Below are 14,694 nucleotides of genomic sequence, written 5' to 3'. Positions count from 1 at the left end.
AATGCCACACAGCTGAGTCAAAAGTTCTAAACAGAAACAAGAGGGACATCAAACAGAAGAGCCTGTTTTCAAAGTTCCCAGACACATGAAATTCAGAAACAGTAACTAACCTCTTTGAAGGTTAAGGAAAATTTAATCAGAAAAAGTGATGAAAAGCATGTCTACATTAGCACACATGCACACACAACTCCCTCCCACACACTTTTTTGCATATACTTTTTTCTACTTTAGGCCAAGCATAATACATTTCTATTTTGTTGAGTGAAATCAGTTTCTTCAGTTGGAATGTGTGGAATTCCCATTAATAAGTAAATAATGGAGGAACAGAATTAATGTGCTTATAATTATTTTATAAAAGGTGTTTTTGTCAAAATACTTTTAAAATCATATGAAACTAAAGAATATAAATAGAAACACAGGAGACTCTCCTCTTCTGTTCTCAGTTTTTTCCCCAGCAACAACCACCAACACCTATTCTACCTTTCCTTCTAGTATTTCTTGTAGTATCTACTTTTATTTCTAAATTTTATTTCTTACTTTCTCAGTTTTAGACATTATTCATTTCTTGTTATGGAAGATGAGATCTTAGCACCCTTTACTTAGTCATCCACCTTTTCTTCATCCCCATCCTCTCAATATGTGTATGTCACAATTTTCAGTGTATTAATAATATGCATCGTTTACCTTAATATGACTATGTTGATATTGTTCACTACTGAGGCAAAGTACTGTAATATGTTATGAATAGATTTTTTTATTGTCCTTTCTCCCTGCTCCCCAGCTTTACTGAAGTATGGTTGACAAATAAAAATTGTGTATATTTGAGGTATACAATGTGATGCTTTCTTTTATTGCTATTCAAATCCTTCCTATATATCTTTACTTCATTTTAAACATTTTGTTATGTGAAACAAAACATACATTAAGAAAAGTACTTAAAACATATGTACAATTCAACATAGTAATAACATGAACATTATTATAGTTTTCATATTGATGAAAAATAACATCACCAGCATGCCAGAAGCCCCTCTCTCCCGTTACTTCTTCATCACAACCCTTTTTATTACTGCCTAAGGTAACTATTCTTCTAACTTAATGAGACTAACTTCCCTGCTTTCCTATGTAGTTTTACCACCTAAGTATGCATTTCTAATATACATACTTTCAATCTGCCTCTTTTTTGAATTTTATATAAATGGACTCATACTGTGTGCATTTCTGGTGCTTTATTCTTTTTGCTAAACATTGTAATACTAGAGGCCCGGTGCACGAAATTCGTGCACGGGGGAGGAGGGTGTCCCTCAGCCCAGCCTGCACCCTCTCCAATCTGGGAACCCTTGAGGGATGTCCAACTGCCCATTTAAGCCCGATCCCAGTGGGACTGCTGGCTCCCAAATGCTCGCCTGCCTGCCTTCCTGATTGCCCCTAACCGCTTCTGCCTGCCAGCCTGATCACACCCTAACCACTTCCCTGCCAGCCTGATTGATGCCTAACTGCTCCCCTGCCAGCCTGTTTGCCTCTAACTGCCCTCCCCTGCAGGCCTGGTCACCCTTCACTGCCCTCCTCTGCAGGTCTGGTCACCCTTAACTGCCCTTCCCTGCAGGCCTGGTCACCCTTCACTGCCCTCCTCTGCAGGTCTGGTCACCCTTAACTGCCCTCCCCTGCAGGCCTGGGTCCCTCCCAACTGCCTTTCCCTGCAGGCCTGGTCACCCCCAACTTCCCTCCTCTGCCGGCTTAGTCACCCCTAACTGCCCTCCCCTGCAGGCTTGATCACCCCCAACTGCCCTCCCTTGCAGGCCTGGTCCCTCCCAACTGCCCTCACTTGCTGGCCATCTTGTGGTGGCCATCTTGTGTCCACATGGGGGCAGGATCTTAAAGCCACATGGGGGTAGCCATCTTGTGTATTGGAGTGATCATCAATCTGCATATTACTCTTTTATTAGATAGGATAGAGGCCTGGTGCACGGGTGGGGGCCAGCTGGTTTGCCCTGAAGGGTGTCCCGGATCAGGGTGGGGGTTCCCTTGGGGCGTGGGGTGGCCTGGGCGAGGGGCCTGTGGTGGTTTGCAGGCTGGCCACGCCCCCTGGCGACCCAAGCGGAGGCCCTGTTATCTGGGGTTTATTTATCTTCTACAATTGAAACTTTGTAGCCTGGAGCAGAGCCAAGACTTCTGCTTGCTCAGAGGCAGCAGCCATTTGTTTTGGGATTCATGTATCTTCTATAATTGAAACTTTGTAGCCTTAAGCGGAGGCCTGGGCCGGGGTGTGCAGAAAGCTTGGCTTCCTCCATCACCGGGGGCAACCCTAGCCTCCTGCTCTTTCCAGCTCCGTGGCTGCCGCCATTTCTGTTTGGGTTTATGTATCTTCTTCTTTTTTTTTTTTCATTAAACAATTTTTATTGATTGATTTTAGAGAGAAAGGGAGGAAGGGAGATAGAGACAGAAACATTGTTCTGTTGTTCCACTGATTTATGCATTCATTAGTTGCTTTTTTTCTCTTTCTTTAAAATATATTTTTATTGCCCTAGCCGGTTTGGCCCAGTGGACAAAGCGTCAGCCTGCAGACAGAAGGGTCCCAGGTTTGATTCCAGTCAAGGGTACATGCCTGGGTTGCAGGCTCGGTCCAACGTGCAGGAGGCAGCCAGTCAACGATTCCCTCCCACCATTGATGCTTCTATCCCTCCCCTCCTCTCCCTTCCTCTCAATATATATATTTTTAGTGATTTCAGAGAGGAAGGGAGAGGGAGAGAAAGAGAAAAAAACATCAACGATGAGAGAGAACCACCGACTGACCGCCTCCTGCACATCCCCTATTGGGGATCATGCCTGCAACCCAGGCATGTGCCCTTCAGTCCACAGGCCGACACTCCATCCCCTGAGCCAAACCAGCTAGGGCCATTAATTGCTTCTTTTTTTTTTTTTTTAAATAAATCTTTATTGTTCAGATTATTATAGGTGTTCCTCTTTTTTTCCCCCCCATAGCTCCCCTCCACCTGATTCCCCATCCCACCCCATGCCCTTACCCCCCACCACTGTCTTCATCCATAGGTGTAAGATTTTTGTCCAATCTCTTCCCGCATCCCTCACACCCCCTTCCCCCTGAGAATTGTCAGTCCGCTCCCTTTCTATGGCCCTGATTCTATTATATTCACTAGTCCATTCTGTTCTTCAGATTTTTTATTCACTTGATTTTTAGATTCACTTGTTGGTAGGTATGTATTTGATGTCATTTTGTTGTTCATAATTTTTATCTTTACCTTTTTCTTCTTCTTCCTCTTCTTAAAGAACACCCTTCAGCATTTCATGTAATCCTGGTTTGGTGGTGATGAACTCCTTTAGCTTTTTCTTGTCTGTGAAGCTCTTTATCTGACCTTCAAATCTGAATGATAGCTTTGCTGGGTAGAATAATCTTGGTTGCAGGTTCTTGCTGTTCATCACTTTGAATATTTCTTGCCACTCCCTTCTGGCCTGCATAGTTTCTGCCGAGAAATCAGCTGACAGTCGTATGGGTACTCCCTTGTAGGTAACTAACCCTTTCTCTCTTGCTGCTTTCAAGATTCTCTCTTAGTCTTTTGCCCTTGGCATTTTAATTATGACGTGTCTTGGTGTGGTCCTCTTTGGATTCCTCTTGTACGGGGTTCTGTGCGCTTCCTGAACTTGTAAGTCTATTTCTTTCACCAGGTAGGGAAAGTTTTCTGTCATTATTTCTTCTAATAGGTTTTCAATATTTTGCTCTCTGTCTTCTTCTGGCACCCCAAAAATTCGGATGTTGGTACACTTAAAGTTGTCCCTGAGTCTCCTTACACTATCTTCATATTTTTGGATTCTTTTTTCTTTTTGTTTTTCTGGTTGGGTGTTTTTTGTTTCCTCATATTCCAGATCTTTGGTTTAATACTTGGGGTACGTTGATCTACAGTTGAGTTTCTGTATATTCTTTATTTCAGACAGTGTATGCTTAATTTCTGACTGGTCCTTTTCCATTTTTTTGGCATTCTCATTAATATCCTTAAAGGTCTCACTAAGTTCCTCAGCGGTTTTTAGAAGATTCTTGAGTAACCTTATAAATGTGGTTCTGAACTCTATGTTGTCCAGTAGTTTGCTTTCCTCCATTTCTTTCATTCGTGACATGTTTATTTGTTTCCGCATTTTGCTGCTTCCCTGTGTTGATGGAGTGGCTTTGTGTGGTAGGTGACCTATAGGGGCCAGTAGCTCAGCCTCCCCAATCACCTGAGGTGGACAGTCTTGGTACACCCCTTTGTGGGCTGAGTGCAAAGTCTTGGTGTAGTTAAGCCTTGATTGCTGTTGGTACGCTGGGAGGAATTGACCTCCAGGCCAATTGGCTGTGAGGACCTGCTGTGTCTATAATGGAAGAACTGCTGTGCTGGAGACACGCTTATGGTGCAGGACTTGCTCACTGAGTCTACCTCTTGAATGTGTCACTTATGGATGTGAGGAGTTGAAATCTGGTGTCTCACACTGACCACTAGGTACACTGGCTTATGGATCTCTAATGGGGTGCAGGTCAGCTACTGTCTGAGGCCACCCAGCAGGCGCTACAGTGAGAACTACAGTTTTCTCCTCTTTGCTTGGGGTTTGGAGGTTTTGGAGCTGTCTGACCTGGGCTGCAAGTTTGCTAGGTTAAGCTGCGATAGGGCAGGTCATTCATATGCTAAAGCCGCTGCTTGGAGCTTGGGTGGGTTTGTAGATTGTGCAGGGCGGGGTCTCAGGGCGTCACTAGGCTAGGGCGTGGTAAACAGCGATGGCTGCCAGTTAGCCAGCTCTGTGTCTCTGACCGTGTCCCCGCACAGTAAACAATTATTCCTGCGCGCAGCCCTGCAAGCAAGCCACCTTCACTTTCCGACCCGATGGCAGACAGTCCAGCTTCTCCCCATAGGAGTTTGGGTCCCCCGTGTCTCCCCAGAAACTGGAGTTCGGAGTAATTGGGAGCTTGTCTCCCTTCGGGTTGAAAAAAGCAGCGCTCCCAGATGCCCGTCACCAGCCCGATTCGCGCGCCTCCGTACCTCAGCTTTTCAGTGCTTGTGCACCTCTCAATGCTGTTTGCTCTTTCCTTCTAGTTGTAGAACTTCCACTCAGCCAGCTTTCCCGTGGTTCTGGGTGATAGACGTTTTGTCTTTTATTTGTAGTTTTGAAATTGTTGTGTGAGGCAGCAGTTTAGGTGTTTACCTATGCCGCCATCTTGGATCCTCTCCCGGTTTATGTATCTTCTATCATTGAAACTGTAGCCTTGAGTGGAGGCCTGGGCCGGCAAGGGCAGGCAGAAAGTTTGGCTTCCTCCATCGCCAGGGAAACCCAAGCCTCCCTCCTGCTCTCTGTGGCTGTAGCCATCTTGGTTGGTTTTATTTGCATATTCGCTCCTGATTGGCTGGTGGGCATGGCTTGTGGGCGTGGCTTGTGGGTATCGCAGAGTGATGGTTAATTTGCATATTACTCTTTTATTATATAGGATTTGTTGACTATTACTGTAGTTGATTCTTTTCATTCACGGTTTAGAAATGCTTATCTGTTACTCTAGCTCAGTGGTCGGCAAACTCATTAGTCAACAGAGCGGCAAATCGCGGCTCGCGAGCCGCATGTGGCTCGTGAGCCATAGTTTGCCGACCACTGCTCTAGCTTATTGCATTTTTAAGTCTTACCTTTTCAGAAAATATATTTAATCTGTTGCTTGGCCAAAAGTTAATCAACAACAATTATTCTATATTAACTACAATATATATTGATTTTTTTTCTTTCTTTCTTTTTTTTTTTTTTTTTTGCTTACCTCCTCAGCTTTAAAAAAAAAGTTGTTATACAGCCCTGGCTGGTGGATAGAGCATTGGCCTGTGGACTGAAAGGTCCTGGGTTCAATTCTGTCAAAGGCATGTACCTTGGTTGCAGGTTCCATCTTTGGTCCTTGACCCTGGTTGGGCCCGTGTGAGAGGCAACCAATTGATGTGTCTCTCTCACATCGATGATTCTCTCTCTGTTTCTCCTCTTCACTTACACTCTCTCTAAAAATCAATGGAAAAATATCCTCAGGTGAGGGTTTAAAAAAAACACACAAAATTGTTATACATACAATAAAGTACACAAACTTTAAGGTTGGAGCTCAATGAATTTTTACAAATGTACATTTGTAAACACCACTAGGACCAACAAAGGCTTCCTCATGCCTTTCCAGTCAATACCAACATTCCACAAATATCAACTATTCTGATTTCTGTCATTGCAAAGTAATTTCCCTTTTGTTGAACTTCATATAAGTGAAATCATATAGTACATTTTCTTTTGTGTCTTTCAATATCTTTTAGGGTTTCATTCATGTGGTTGGGTGTTGTAGTAGTATAGTTTTTATCACATGAATATATCACAATTAGTTTTTCTATTCTGGATTATAATAAATAAAACTGCTCTGAACAGTCTTGAGCATGTCGTGTGTGTGTGTGTGTGTGTGTGTGTATACAGAAATACATACACACACACACACACACACACACACACACACACACACTCTTGGACATATGCATAGATATGGAATTGCTGAGTAACAAGGCTGCTGTATATTTAACTTTATCAAAGCTGTTTTCCAAGTAGCTTTAGAAAGTGCTTCTACTAGTAACACTTTACACTCCAAATGGCCATGCTTGAGTATTCCAGTTGCTTCATATCATCATCAGCATAGCATTGTCAGTCTTTTAAAAAATTATCCAGGGGTTGGAAAACTTTTTCTGTCACTGGCCATATAGAAAATACATTAGATTTTATGGACCAACCATTTAACTATACCATTGTAGTGCAAAAGCAGTCATTGACAATAAGTAAACAAATGGGTATGTTTGTGTTTGCTGATCATTGGTTTACAACGTTTTTTCCATCACATTTGTATACCAGCCAATAGGTAAGGGAGAAGAAAAGTGGAAGGCATTCTTCTTTTGTTTAAGAGCATGGCCCACAATTACACCTAGCATTTTACCCACATCTTATTGGTCAGCATTTTGTTATATGACCAGTTTGTAAGAAAGAATGGGAAATTATTTAGCCTGGTCTTCTGTAATCACCTAAAAGTCTCAGGAGTTCTATTAAAAGAGAAAAGGGGAACGGATATTAATAGTGATGTTTTCATATATGTATTAATTATGAAATGATTATCACAATCAGGCTAATTAACATATCCTTCACCTCCTATAGTTAGCATGTATATGTGCATGCGCGGACGCGTTGAGAACACTTGTGATCTACTCTCTTAGCAATTTTCAGGTGTATAGAAATTATTAAAACTGTAGTTACTTTGCTGTACTTTAGGTCTCTAGAACATATTCATCTTATAAGTGAAGGTCTGTATGCTTTGACCAACATCTTCCTTTTTCCCCATCCCCAGCCACTGGTAACCATCATTCTACTCTCTGTTAATATATATACTAGAGGCCTGGTGCATGAAAATTCATGCAATGGAGCGGGAGTCCCTCAGTCCAGCCTGCCCCCTCCCATAGTCCAGGAGCCCTCAGGGGCGGGAGGCAACCTGGTGATCAGGGGAAGGCAACACCCCATCACTCTTCTGCTGCTGCCACTGCCGGCAGCACAAGCCTTGGCTGGCCCTGGTTACCTGAGCCTCAGGTGGCCCTGGGCGGCTGGGCAGCCACCATCTGAGGCTTGCCTATGCCTCAGGCTGGCCCTGGGCGGCTGGGGGGCTGAGGGGACTGGGGGATTCCAGAGGCAGGTGCGCGCCCGGCTGTGCCATATGCCTGCTGCCCTGGCAGGGCTGAGGGGACTGGGCGCCACCATCTTGGGGCTGTGGGTGCCACCATCTTTGAGCATGGCAGTCAATTAGCATATTCCCTCCTTATTGGTTGTGGGCATTGCCATCTTTGTGAGGGCATGATGGTCAATTGCATATTCCCTCTTTATTAGATAGGATATCTAATGTGTAAATGTGTGCAGATATCTCTTTGAGATAGTGATTTTATGTCCTTTGAATATTTATGTGAAGTAGGATTGCTAGCTATTTTTAATTTTTTTTAGGAACCTCCATACTGTTTTCCATAGTGGCTGCACCAATTTACTAGTATATCCTACCAACAGTGCACAAGGGTTCCCTTTTCTCCACATCCTTGCCAACACTTTTTATCTTTTTAAAAATACTTTTATTAATTTTTTTTTGTTTATCCTTACCTGGGGATATTTTTTTCCGTTGATTTTTTTAGAGAGAGTGGAAAGGAGGGGAGAGACAAAGATGTGAAAGACACATCAACTGGTTGCCTCCCTCACGCACCCCAAGTGGCGCCAGGGATCAAACCTGCAACCAAGGTACATGCCCTAGAGTAGAATTGAACCTGAGACCCTTCAGTCTGCAGGCCAACACTCTATCAACTGAGCCAAACCGGCTAGGGCTTATTTTTATTCTTTTTTATAATAGCTATTCTAACATGTATGAGGTGATATCTCACTATGGTTTTGATTTGCATTTTTCTCTGATTAGTGATGTTGAACATGTTTTCATATACATGTTGGTCATTTGTATATCTTCTTTGAAAAAATGTTTATCAGGCCAGTTGCCCATTTTTAATCAGTTTATTTGTTGTTTTTTGCTATTGAGTTGTATGAGTTCCTTGTATATTTTGGATGTCAACCCTTCATTGGTTATATGGTTTGCAAATATTTTTTCCCATTCCATAAATCACCTTTTCATTTTGTTGTTTCCTTTGCTGTGCAGTAACTTTAGTTTAATGTAGTTCCATTTGTTGATTTTTGCTTTTGTTATCTGGTATCAAACCCAAAAAAGCATTGCCAAGACTCGTGGTCGGCAAACTGCAGCTCCTGAGCCACATGCGGCTCTTTGGCCCCTTGAGTGTGTCTCTTCCACAAAATACCACGGCCTGGGTGAGTCTATTTTGAAGAAGTGGTGTTAGAAGAAGTTTAAGTTTAAAAAATCTGGCTCTCAAAAGAAATTTCAATCATTGTACTGTTGATATTTGGCTCTGTTGACTAATGAGTTTGCCGACCACTGGCCAAGACCAATATTAAGGATTTTTTTCCCCTATGTTTTCATCTAGGAGTTTTGTGGTTTCAGGTCTTATATTTAAGTCTTTAGTCCATTTTGAGTGTTTGGTTTATGGTATACAGGTCCAATTTTATTTTTCTGGATGTGAAGATCCACTTTTTCCAACACTGTTTTTTGAAGAGACTATCTTTTCTCCATTGTATATTCTTGGCACCATTGTTAGTTGACTTGGCATTGTGTATTCTTGGCACAAAGATTAGTTGACTATATATGTGTGGGTTTATTTTTGGGCTCTTTATTCTGTTCCACTGGTGTATGTTCCTGTTTTATTTTAGTACCATACTGTTTTGATTAATGTGGCTTTGTAATATAATTTGAAATCATGAAATGTGATGCCTCTAGTTTTGTTTTCTTTTTTTTACAGAGAGAGGAAGGAAGAGAGGATAGAAACACCCATGAGAGAAATATTGATCGGCTGCCTCCAGCATGCCTCTTACTGGGGATCTAGCTCAAAATCTGGGCATGTGCCTTGACCAGGAATAAAATATTGACCTCCTGGTTCATGGGCCGATGTTCAACCACTGAGTCATGCCGGCCAGTCCTATTTTTACTTTTTTAAAGTACCTCCATACTGTTTTCTAAAGCCGCTAAACCAGTGGTCGGCAAACTGCGGCTCGCGAGCCACATGCGGCTCTTTGGCCCCTTGAGTGTGGCTCTTCCACAAAATACCACGGCCTGGGCGAGTCTATTTTGAAGAAGTGGCGTTAGAAGAAGTTTAAGTTTAAAAAATTTGGCTCTCAAATTTCAATCGTACTGTTGGTATTTGGCTCTGTTGACATTAATGAGTTTGCCGACCACTGCGCTAAACCAATTTACATTCCCACCAACAGTTACAAGGGTTTCCTTTTCTCACCAACAGTTATCTTTCTTGATGATGTAGTTTCTGCTGATAAATCTGATTATAATCTAATAAAGCTTCCTTCATAGGTTACTGTTTTTCCCCTAGATGCCTTGAAAATTGTTTGCTTACCATTAATTTTTGACAGCTTTAATATGATGTTTTGTTAGCTTCTTGAACTTGAATGTTTAGTTCCTTCCTTAGGTTTGGGAAGTTCCCTTCAATTATTTCTTTGAATAGGTTCTCTGTTCCTTTCCCCCTCTCCTCCTCTGGGATACCCATTATCCTTCCGTTGCTCTTTCTAATGGAGTCAGATAGTTCTCATAGAATTCTTTCATTAAAAAAAAGAAATCTTAATTCTCTTTTTCACCTGAGTCATATCTAGTACCATTTTTATCGTAACTGTTCAGCAGGTTGATGGTTTTTCTTTTTTTTTCCCCACTAGATGGTGCTACAGCACTTTTTTTTTAAAAACCTGCACTAATTCTTTGGGGCTACGGTAGTTGTGGTGGTGGGGTGTTGCTGAGGTCCTGGGGATTGCTACCTGGGTGACTGGGGTGGTGGGTATCCCTCCTGTAATCTTGGTTGACTAGATCTCAGGGCACCACCACACTGGTTGGGGATGTAGTGGGTGAGGGTGAGGGGAACAGGTAGGCAAGCCCCGTGCTGCCATCTTGTTTCTTATAGCTGCAGGCAGCACTGTGGTCTAGCTAGCCCACAGACTCGTTTCCACTGCTTTCCACTTCTGCAGCAGTGGGGCTTAACTCTTGATGCCTATAGTAGAAACCCTTACTCTCTGCTGGGTTGTGGTGTGAGGCTGCACCCCAACTATTTCACTGCTACTGCCTTATCTGGGTCCTAGGTGGCCAGGGAATTCTGTGGACACCTTCCCTGTCCTGCTGCCCCCATGTATTCCAGTATGTCCACTTTCATACGTACCAATAAGTGCTCTCTCATGTGTTGAGAGAAGAAACTTGGTTGGATTATAACGTCCACCCAGTTGTAAATTTAAAGGGAGATATACGTGTTTTCTCAGTCCTTTATTTGTACTGTAATTTCTTCCCTCCAAATTCTCTAACTTCTATTACCAATATTCTGAAATGATCTAATTTTTTTACAATTATCACCAGACTAAGCCTCCACCAACTCAATTAATTTAGGTTTTCCTACCCTGAAACTGGTTCTTTAGATTTATGCTTATGGGTTTCTGCTCCCGTAGGTTGTGATTCAATCTTGATCTCTAATTTAGGGGGTAGTGGTTTGTCCTGCGTCTTCACCTCTTAAGGATTTAAAAAGAGCTAATTTTTCAGCTTATTGATAGGATTGGAATGGCAATTTCCAAGCTCCTTACATGCTGGACTGGAAACCAAAGTCATTCAATTAATATTTAGCCTGAGCCAAATATAGTATACAGTAAAAATACAATTTTAAGATAACCCTCTTTGTATTACCAGGAACAATCTTTTCAGAGAAAAGATAATTTTGTGAATCTGATAACCTTTTTAGCCTTAATAAAACCCCAACCCCACCACACATGGCTGAGACCCCCACTCATGACTATCTCCCATACTAGAATAGTACCTGTCTGTGGATGCCATTAGATTTGAGAGCTCATATTAGCTTTAATAAGCATGTTTTAAAACAAATTGTGTTGTAATAACCAAGGCCAGGCAGGCAGTAAGCAACATGATTAAGGAATTAGTCCCAAGCTTCCATAGTAGAGGCACCCAGTTCCAAGTTGTCTCCATCTTGCCTCTTCTTTTCTCTCTTCCCCATGTGGCTTATTATTGGGACTACTACTCCAGGTTACTAAACACAGGAAGCTCCTGCTTCTAGTATTCAAAGGAAATTGCAAGATGAGTCTGGGGAGATTTAATGAGTTGGTTAGCTAGTGAAGGGTCTGGCAGGTCACTAAACAATGTTTGGATTTATACTTAAATACAAGAGGGAGGCACTGAAGGATATGAAAGCAAAAATGTGATTTACTTTTTAAGACAGTTTCACTGCTCAGTGGAGAATGGATTGGAGGGGACATGAATTCAGACTAGAAAGATGGATACCAATTAGGCATCACGAATGTATCAATGAAGATTCTTTTATTCTCACCTGAGGGTACTTTTTCCATTAATATATTTGGAGTGGGAGGGATAGAGAGAACATCGAGACACATCAATTGCCTCCCAAAAGCACCCCGACCGGGGCTGGGGATCAAACCTGCAACCCAGGTATGTGCCCTTTACCAGGATTCAAACTCGTGACCCTTCAATTCATGGGCTGACATTCTAACCACTGAGACCCAGCCAAGGCATCAATGAAGATTCTTGATTGTAAATAAAAATCAATGCCAGTTGATTTAAGCAGTTTTGTTTCAAGAAGCACATTTGATAGTTTGCACTCAGGATAGCCAAGTTTGGAAGTTTACAGCCAGTCACATCCTAGTTCAGTGAGGTCATCGCCACTGAAACCTGGACACCACAGCTTGCCCCACTGCTGCGACTACACTAGAACCACCTCACCCTCCAATCCAACCCCATCCCACATGTCCAAGACCCCACTCATGGCTATCTCCCATACTAGAATAGTACCTGTCTGTGGATGCCATTAGGTTTGAGAGCTCATACTTTACATATTGCTGGGCACAGTTGAGCCTTTATGTAACTGTCACTCTTTTGCTCAACACTACCAATAGTTCCCCATTTCATCACAAAAGCAAGAATTTTCCTTTCTAAAACATGAGCTTGTAGGATGCCTTGGTAAAACTAGTTTAGGCTCACCTTATGCACAGGTCACTTACGAGGGTTTCTGGCCTTTTTAAAGGGTTGAACATAATTCCTCTACTACGTGAAGCCTATGTTCATGGGATCTAGGTTTTTGGTTATATTATCAAGACAAGATGTTAGCTGGTTGGCCGAGCCAATTGCTGATGTGTGCACTCATTGATAAATCATCACATTCATCCTCCAAAATTACATAAAAATTTTATGACAGCCCTGACCGGTTTGGCTCAGTTGATAGAGCGTTGGACTGCGGACTGAAGGGTCCCAGGTTTGATTCATCAAGGGCATGTGCCTTGGTTGCGGGCACATCCCCAATACGGGGTGTGCAGGAAGCAGCTGATCGATGTTTCTCTCTCATTGATGTTTCTAACTCTCCCTTCTCCATAAAAAAAAAACAAAAAAAAAAACCAGTAAAATATCTTTAAAAAAAGAATTAAAATTTTTATGACATAATTTATCCTGGGCAAAACTTTGTCTAATTCAGAATTTCCCAAGCCTTGTAAAGTTTACTGATTAATGGGAATGATTTAATTTTGAAGCATGTTTTCTTTATGTAACAGAATTTACAAACATTTCAGAAGGCTTAGGGTCCTCAAAGGCCCCCCAAAATTACTGTTGAGACTCTACTTAATTTCCTGAATAGTGTGTTCACGAGGCCCTTTACATTACAGTTTTCAACTATTTTAATTCAGTAATCTCCAAATCAACTTACATCTCGTTTCATCTTAGCCTTGCAGCTATTACCAATATAGATAGCATTGGCATATAAATATCCTGGGTTCTTTTGCCTTCAAACATTTCAAGGCTAATTTATATCATCCCTAAATTATTTGCCATTCACCGCCTCCCATAATAATCTATGGCAATGAACCCAAGGGACCAGTTTAGAGTATGCACGTTTCTTCAGTGAAACCAGAGGACTACCAGCACCACAGCACATGAATAGACTACAACTTCAAACCTTTAATCTATCCCTTATAATCAAACCCCTCTCCACCCCCCCTTCTGGATCATTCTACAACTCAATTGTATAAGCATGTAAGGGATCTATGTATTTATAACAGCTACCAGAAGTACAAGAGACACAATGCTGAGTTAAGTTTGACAAATTAAGGCCTACAAATATTGTCTATGCTTCATTAACTGTATTTTTAATCATCCAGATTAGAGGCAGAATGGCATCAAACTATGAATACTGTGGACTGAGACTGCCTATGCTCTGATCCTGGCACTGGACCTTTGACAAATGTTTGATTTAAGGTAAATACATTATGATTGATACAGACTAAATGAATATATGTAAAGTGCTTTGTAACGTATATTGGACATACTAAAAGTACAGGCATACCCTTTTTACTGCATTTTGCAGAAACCGTTTTCACCAAAATCAAAGCAAGACCCACCACCAGCAAAAAGATAGACTTGAAGGTTCAGGTAGTTGCCTTTTTTTTTTTTTTAAAGCAATAAAGTATTAAGGCATGTACATTTTCAAAAAAAAAAATGTATTTTTATTGATTTCAGAGAGGGAGAGGAATAGAAATATCAATGATTAGAAAATCATTGATTGGTTGCCCCCCTGCATGCCCCCTACTGGGGACCGACGACACAACCGTAGCATGTGCCCTTGACCAAAATTGAACCCAGACCCTTCAGTCTGCAGACCAATGCTCCACCCACTGAGTCAAACCGGCTAGGGCAGCATGTACATTATTTTTTAAGACAATGCTATTGCACTTTATAAGATCACAGTATACTGTAAACATGACTTTTGTTATGCACTGGGAAAATAAAATTAACATAATTCAAACTGTGATGTTCTAGAACAGTGGTCAGCAAACTGCGGCTCATGAGCCACATGCGGCTCTTTGGCCCCTTGAGTGTGGCTCTTCCACAAAATACCACGTGCGGGTGTGCAGAAGCCAGTTTTCGACTCTCAAATTTCAATTGTTGTACTGTTGATGTTTGGCTCTGTTGACTAATGAGTTTGCTGACCACTGTTCTAGAACCAAACCTCTGATATGCCT

This window comes from Plecotus auritus, assembly GCF_963455305.1.
Source record: "Plecotus auritus genome assembly, chromosome: 2".
In the NCBI taxonomy this organism is placed as follows: Eukaryota; Metazoa; Chordata; class Mammalia; order Chiroptera; family Vespertilionidae; genus Plecotus; species Plecotus auritus.
This window is presented reverse-complemented; position numbering follows the sequence as displayed.